Genomic DNA, 8,012 nt, shown 5'->3' with positions numbered 1-8,012 from the left:
GAATGGTATAGAGGTAGGGTAGTAAAAAGACCCAAACATCCCTAAAGACCACTCGCGGGTGGTAAAGGACCCCCTCAAAAGTCATCCGCGGAACGTATTAATCACCCGCACAACTCAAGTCAGAGGAAGAACAATAATAAGATCCAGAGACAATTCGCGGGAGAATCCAAGCGCCCTCAGAAGTCATACGCAGGGTACTATCCCCACCCACGAAGATGACCAGAAGGTGACATCAGAGGGATAGCTGTTGTTTTGGTCAAAAACAATCAAGGATAATGTAACGAAATTTGTAAAGTGAGGTTTAGTGCTTGAATGATAACAATGATTATGAAGCAAATGAAAGAAAGAACACAATGATTTGTTGCGAGGAAATACCCTTGATCTTGGTCGGATCGCCGGCACAAAAACCCCGGGTGATGACAAATCGTCTATCACCACTTTATTAATCACAAAATGGTGTTACAAGGTTGGAGATTATGATCAATGAATACAAGATTGCCAAGTGTGTGTGGTAACTGTTATTTTGCTCTGTGAATGCTATTAAACGTGTTATGTGTAACCTAATTGTTCATCAGCTCAATTTAATATAAAAACAAACAATAACAACTAATCCTATTTTTGCGCCACTTCTCCCACTAGCCGTTTCCAACTTTTTGACCACGTGATGAATGAGTCCAGTAGCGACGTAATAGGTAGACTAGGTCTTCCAGCCGTTATATCTGTGAAATATAAACTACACATGAGAAACAATCATTAGTAACAACAAGTACTGAGGATCCTTGATCCTGGCTCAAATCTGGATAATTGATTCAGTTGGATCTCAAGGATAACCTATCCTCAGTATTTATTATCAAGTGCCCTAACAATTTCCCCCAAAATGGCGGTTGCAAGTGGGTGACAACTGGCATTTTAAATTTCAAATCCTTGGAAAAAATAATTAAACATGATAGGACAAGTTAAGAGTTATAATACGCGGTTACTATATATCTTGGGAACCACCACTCCGCCTATATATGAGAATAGGTTAACCCTTTATATCCTCATATCTCCGAAAATCAGGTATTCTACTTCTATCCTTTCTCTTTCTTCAACAATATTTTCTTTCAAAAATATGTCCACCGCTTCATCTTCTTCCTCCGATGAGTCGGAGCTACTAGAAATGATGTCCCAAAATCTCCTTTCTAACCCTTCCTTAGAAATATGTAAGTTCACCGATCCCGAAATCGACGGTTTGATTCCACTGTTTCTATCAGAGACCATCTTTCTGCCCTTCGATTCTTCAGTCCGATGCGACGCTGACGCATACTCGAAAAACTGGGTTTGCTTTCTGGCTTGTCCTTTCTTCATTGGTTACTCGTATCCCTTCCCTTCTTTTACCCAAAGCTTCTTCGACTCAACCAAAATGTGTTATATCCAGGCTATGCTGATGATATGGAGGGTCTTGCGCACCATTGAGAGGATAATAGAGGAAGAGAATATTGAGTTCAGTGTCCAGGAGCTATCACACCTTTACATATTAACCAATCATGGGTCAAACCGATTCATTTTGAAATCCAAACCTCAACAACCAACTTCGATTTCCAAAGTTACCCAAAATGGTTCCTTTTGGAGGAATCAATTCTTTTTTGTTAATCAAAGCTCCATTTCTGGTGGGGTTGATCTACTGTTGAAATGGGTTAAAAAGGGTAGGATCCTAGATCCTTGAAAAAGAAACGGTTTAGGATAACTGATCTTTCTTTTAATCATTTTTCTTTGTTTTTTCTTCTCGCATTGGATAACTTCCTTCGTTGGCTAACCTACCTGGAACAAGAGATAAAGCAAAGAAATTTCTGGCCCTGGATCTTGAATTTAGCACCTTCTAGGCCAAATTTATTGAATCATTTTGTGAATAATATTCAGAATCCACCAGCAATTTGTCAAGTAAGATCTTAAAGTTTTATAATAAAGTAAATTAACAGAAAACATATCTTTTCCTTATGCTTTTTAGGCGCTCAAAAGTCCAATAAATCAGTCAGCAAGTTCTCCTCGGACGATATCGATAGCCTTATATCTCCACAAGTCGTCAAGAAAGAAGCTTTGAGAGCGGCTGTTGTTTCCGAGCCACGAACCGCTACTATCCGGGTCAAATCAGGAGCATCCAAGAGGACGAGAGCTTCAAAATCAGAAAGTCCTTTCGATACGCTCTTTGTAGTAAGTGTCCTTACCCCCGATAATTCATTTTTATGAATCAAGTATCCTTTCAAACTTGACCAATTGTCTTGTACAGGTCATGAACTCTTCCAAAGGCTATCATGAGAAGATCGTGAGTGAACTGGAGGAAAGCCTTACTGGGATGCGAACCGCGGATGCTACGAAGGACAAATCTCAAGCCAAGCTTGCTAAGGAGAAGAAGCGCCTGGATGATCTGCTATCCACAACGAAGTCCTAGCATCAAGATGGAGTGAAGCAGGCTACTAAAGAGGCCAAGATGCGGGCGGCCAAGTCAGTATTGCAAGCTAGGATCAAGATGGCTATGGAAGCTGGTGATCCTGCCTTTGATAGGTCAGCTTGGGATGTGGAGAAGTGGAAGCAAGCTCTGGTGGCGCTTGGTTGTGGAGATGATGAAGATGTTGAGATGGCTGAAGGGAGCGGAGCTTGAACAAGCAAGGAAGGAGCAGAGGTTGTGGAAGAAGAAGGTGCTGGAATGGGCGATGAAGGATGCAAAGAAAAGGCCTGAGCTCATGTTTCTTGTTAGGCCATGATTTTTATACTGAGGATCATTTATCCTAGACTGTCTTATAGATAGTTTATCCTTGAAATATACTTCGGGATATAAAGGATCGACGATCCTCGGTATTATTTATTTACTAACGATTGCATTTAGTATGGTGATGTGTTAGACATGTGTATCAACTTGAAGACACATTTGCATCGATTATCCTCGTGGAACATCCTATAGCTGGAATATGGATATAGGATCCTAATTCAACATAGCTGATTATGGACGAACTCTCTAGAAGATCGAAGTTTAAATATCACCAACGGCTGAACGACTGGTTCTTCCACTTTCCTCGCAATTGAACGAGTATTCGCCCGTGGTAAAAGTCATGGAGCGGCTAGTGGAAGACTTCCGTCTAATTAGGAGATATTGTTATTATTATGTTATTATTTAAACGAGTAATGATCGACTAGATAAGCGACACTTGTATTCACACACACGAGAGCAGATTCAATAATTCTCTCTACGCACTAGCTTACATTGTAGCCTCGATCATATACTCCAAAAGCATTTGTAACCACTTTTCGATTATTAATAAACTCGACGGTGATAGTTTTCACCGTCCGAGGGTTTTTTTGTGTCGGAGACCACGATAATCATATACTCACCGACCAAAGGTTACCTTGTTGATCATTGACTAAAGTAATCCGACCAAAGATTATCTTATTAATCCTTGACCGGAGTTATTTTACCAACGATTACCTTGATAAGTTTTGACCGAAGTAAGACTATCGTGATTAAGGACTTTTTCCCTCGTGATCAAATCATTGTGTTCACCAATATTAAGCTTATACACTTGTCATTATCGAGCTAGCACCTTACCTCACATAACAGATTTGGATACTTGATCGTAGATTTTTGTCCAAAACAATTTGGCGCCCACCGTGGGGCAATTGGTGCTATAATCCAGAAAAAGCCTTGTCAATATTCAACCTTTCATACCCATATCACCATCAATGGCCTCTCAATCATCCTCTGCTTCATCAACCATGCCGACTACGGCCCCTCTCTCATCGAGAACTTTGCCACCGCTGCCTCCGCCAATCACGGGAGCACCAAGGGCTGCTGCTGCTGGAAGCAAGACGCAACTACCAGTCTTCCAGAGCTCAAAAACTGCTGCTGCTGCCCCGGTGGTTAGTACTAACAGTGATGTTTCATCTATGTTTTCGCAGGTCAATGCATACATGGAGCAGCATAATAAGACTAATCAGAAGATCCTACGTGAGATTGAGGATCTCAAGAAGAACAAGAGGCCAGCAGAGGATCTCACCCCCTTGATGCCCAGGATGTTGGATTTCAGCAGTCCAGAATCCATGGCGAAGTTTTCGCAAGGATCGTCCATCCTCCAACCAGGGTCTATGGGTCGACAGACTCAAGGATCCTCAATGTTTCAGTCAGGATCCTCTATCCTTCAACAAGGGTTCACGGGTCACCAAGCTCAAGGATCCTCACTCTTTCAGCCAGGATCCTCTATCCTTCAACAGAGGCCCATGAGTCAACAAGCTCAAGGATTCTCCTTAGATCTGCCAATGTCATCTAACTTCCATCAAGGATCCATCGGTCAGCAAAGCCAAGGATCCTCATATTATCAATGAGAGTCAACCTTCTTTCCGCCGGGATCTGCTGGGACTTATCCTTAGCAAGGATCCTTCTTTCAGAATCAAGGATCCTCAGAAGTACAACAGCAATGATCCTCCGAAGTCCATGAAGGAGATATAATCCCCATGCAGACCATAGCTTCTGGAGGGCCTACTCCGATTGCTGACTCCTCTTATCCCAGATACTCGTCTGGAATACCAAATTCCACCCAGCAGAGAGGTAACTTGTACGATCCTATATCTTTAGTTACTAACCATGTTCCCATGCAGGATTCAGGTATCAACCAGGCCATGTCCAGGGAAATACATAAGTTAAAGGATATGATATCCAGTGTCCCGGGAGTGATACGTCCAATTCCTGAAATACTGGAGGGGAGTCACAAATTGTCACGATTCGCTCCACCCATATGTGATGCTGAAATTCCAAAGCGGTTTCAAACTCCCAACATGAAGACATCTGATGGGAGCACTGATCCTGAGGAACATGTTGCCCAATATCGGGAGAGAATGGAAATTAATCCTGTACCTGAGAAACTCAAAGAGGCTTGCCTTTGTAAAGGATTTGGAGCCACATTAACGGGAGCTGCACTAAAATGGCTGCTAAGTCTTCCCCCTTTCTCGGTTACATCTTTCTCTCATTTAGTTAATTTGTTTAACACTCAATTTTCCTGTAGTCGGAAATTTGAGAGGTTGACCAGTGATTTGTATCGTGTTATCCAAACCAGTGATGAATCCCTTAGGGATTTCATTACGAGGTTCGGAAAGGAAGCTCTAGAAATCCCAAACCTTGATATGACTACTGCTGTTGAAGCATTCAAGATGGGAATTCAAAAGAGCTCCCCTTTTTATGATGATTTAGTGATGACTCCATGTAGGACATTAGATGAAGTCAGAAGCAGGGATTTGAGATACATCCGCCTAGAGGAAGATAAAAAGATCCAGGATCGTCTCGGTGGACAAACGAAACAAGAAACTCCCGAGAAGAATAAAGGATCCTGGAATAGGAACAACAATGCGAAGCCGTATGCCAAGTTCAACAATCAGAATGTGCGGGCAGTTGAAGAAGGGGAAGACAGCGAAGACTATCCTTGCATCTCCGACTATTGTTTCTCTGTAGATACTCATGGCTTGATTTGTGCCATGAAGGATCTGGGAGAAAAAGCAAGGTGGCCCCAAAAGAATGAAAAGGTCATCGGCTTCAAAGACAAATCTAAGTGGTGCGCCTTTCACGAAGATTTTGGCCATGCAACAGACGAATGTATCGCCTTAAGGAAAGAAATTTGGTACCTTTTTAGCAAAGGTCACTTTAAAGAACTCTTGGGAAGAAAGAAATCCAAGATCCAGGATCCTGAAGATCTTCCACAGAAAGAAACACCACCACCACCAGATGCCATGTGATCAACTTCGTCTCCAGAGACTACGAGCTATTCCAAGATTCTTGTACCATCAAAGAAAATTCCGTAGAGAAGTTCGAGTTGGATGATGAAAGAAGACCGCTCATCCCCACTACTCGAGTGACTGATAAAAGAATATTTTTGAAATCAAGGATCCGGGATCCTCATCAGGACAAGCTGGATACGCAAGCAGTCAGTTTCATCTCTGGAGGATCAGACATATGTGGAACTTCTTTTTCCGCATCAAAAAGACTTGCCAAGGAGATCAAGATGGATAACGGAGATCATCCGATAGTGTCAACAACATTAACAACAGATAGAAGAATCTTCTTCGATGAGGAAGACAAGATGAACATCCAGGATCCTCATCACGACGGTTTAATTATTACTTTATTTATCTCTAACCATTATGTGCGCAGGATCCTAGTGGACGGTGGCAGCTCGGTCAACATTATCCAACATGATGTCCTGAAGAAGATGAACATCCCGGATTCAGAAATCGTTCCTAGAATGTCGGTGCTGGTCGGCTTCAGTGGCGAAACTAAAAAGACATTGGGGGACATCAACTTACCAATCTATATCGAAGGGTTAAATTCATATCAAACATTTTGTGTTATAGATAACCTCTCGTGTTGCAATGTTATTTTAGGTAGGCCTGGCTCCATGGAATGAAAGTAGTAGCCTCAACATATCACCAATGTATCAAGCTACCTACCCCTTGGGGAGTCGTGAAGATAGTGGGTGATCAAGCGGAGGCCAGAAACTACTATTCATCATCAATGAAGCCAACAGCCAAGCCAACCATAGCGTAGCAATTACAGCAACATCCTAGGAACGTGCTGGAGGCCCGGGAGAAAGTCCTTAAAGAAGTATCATTGGACCCCAAAGATTCAGAAATAAAGGTGTTCCTAGGATCCAATATCCCCAGTAAGACCGAGGAGGATATAGTATCCTTCTTATTGCGAAGAAGATCCACTTTTGCCTTCAAGCACTCGGATATGACAGGTATTTCAAAAGAGGTAATCACTCATAAAATCGGCCTTGATTTATCTGTAAAACCCGTCCACCAGAAGCGAAGGAAATTCGCTCCTGAGAGGAACAAGATCATACAAGAAGAAGTTGAAAAACTTCTTAACGCCGGTATGATCAGAGAGGTTCAATATCCTCGATGGCTAGCTAATGTGGTCGTTGTTTCAAAAAAGAATGGAAAGTGGAGGGTGTGTGTCGATTTTACCGATTTAAACAAGGCATGCCCCAAGGATGCTTTCCCATTACCACATATAGATGCCATGGTGGATGCAACGGCTGGACATGAAATGCTTACCTTTATGGATGCTTCCTCTGGATTCCAACAAATTCAGATGGATACATCTGATCAAGAAGATACAACATTCATGACTCCAACCGGCATATATTGTTATACTGCTATGCCATTTGAACTAAGAAATGCAGGGGCAACATACCAAAGATTAGTCAACATGATGTTCAAGGATCCGTTGGGTAAGACTATGGAAGTATACATAGATGACATGGTAGTGAAGTCAAAGAAAGCCGAGGATCACCTTAGAGACCTCGAGGAAGCATTCAATATCCTTGACCACTATAACATGAAACTAAATCCATCCAAATGCCACTTCGGTGTTAAGGCTGAAAATTTTCTGGGATATATGGTCACAAAGAGAGGAATTGAAGCAAGTCCGGAGCAAATCGAAGCCATTGTCAATCTCAAATCTCCTGCAAATGCCAAAGACGTCCAGAGACTCACCGGAAGAATAGCGGCCTTGAATAGATTCATCTCAAGATCCTCCGAGAAGTGCCAAGACTTCTATGATATTCTTAGAAAGAACAAGAAATTCGAGTGGACTGCAAAGCATGAAGCTGCACTTACAGCACTGAAGGATTACTTATCCTCAGCTCCAGCCCTAATGAAGCTTGTGGATGGAGAATCCTTGTATTTATATCTTGCAGTCTCAGGGAATGCAGTGAGTGCAGTCTTGGTAAAGGATCATGAAGGTGAACAACATCCTTTATACTATGTAAGTAAAAGCCTTCTAGATGCGGAGTCCAGGTATTCTCATTTAGAAAAACTAATTCTTGCACTTATTATGGCCTCTACTAAACTGAGACATTATTTTGAAACTCATCCTATTGTTTTGAAAACTAACTATCCTGTAAATAATGTTCTTAGAAAACCAGAGTTGTCAGGTAGAATGGCTAAGTGGGCTGTAAAATTGAGTGCATATGATATCCAATATGAGCCGA

This window comes from Bidens hawaiensis, unplaced genomic scaffold (genome assembly GCF_021521415.1).
Source record: "Bidens hawaiensis isolate Kalapana, Puna unplaced genomic scaffold, B.hawaiensis_p1.1 tig00020765_1, whole genome shotgun sequence".
Classification (NCBI taxonomy): domain Eukaryota; kingdom Viridiplantae; phylum Streptophyta; class Magnoliopsida; order Asterales; family Asteraceae; genus Bidens; species Bidens hawaiensis.
Note: the sequence above shows the minus strand (reverse complement) of the source record.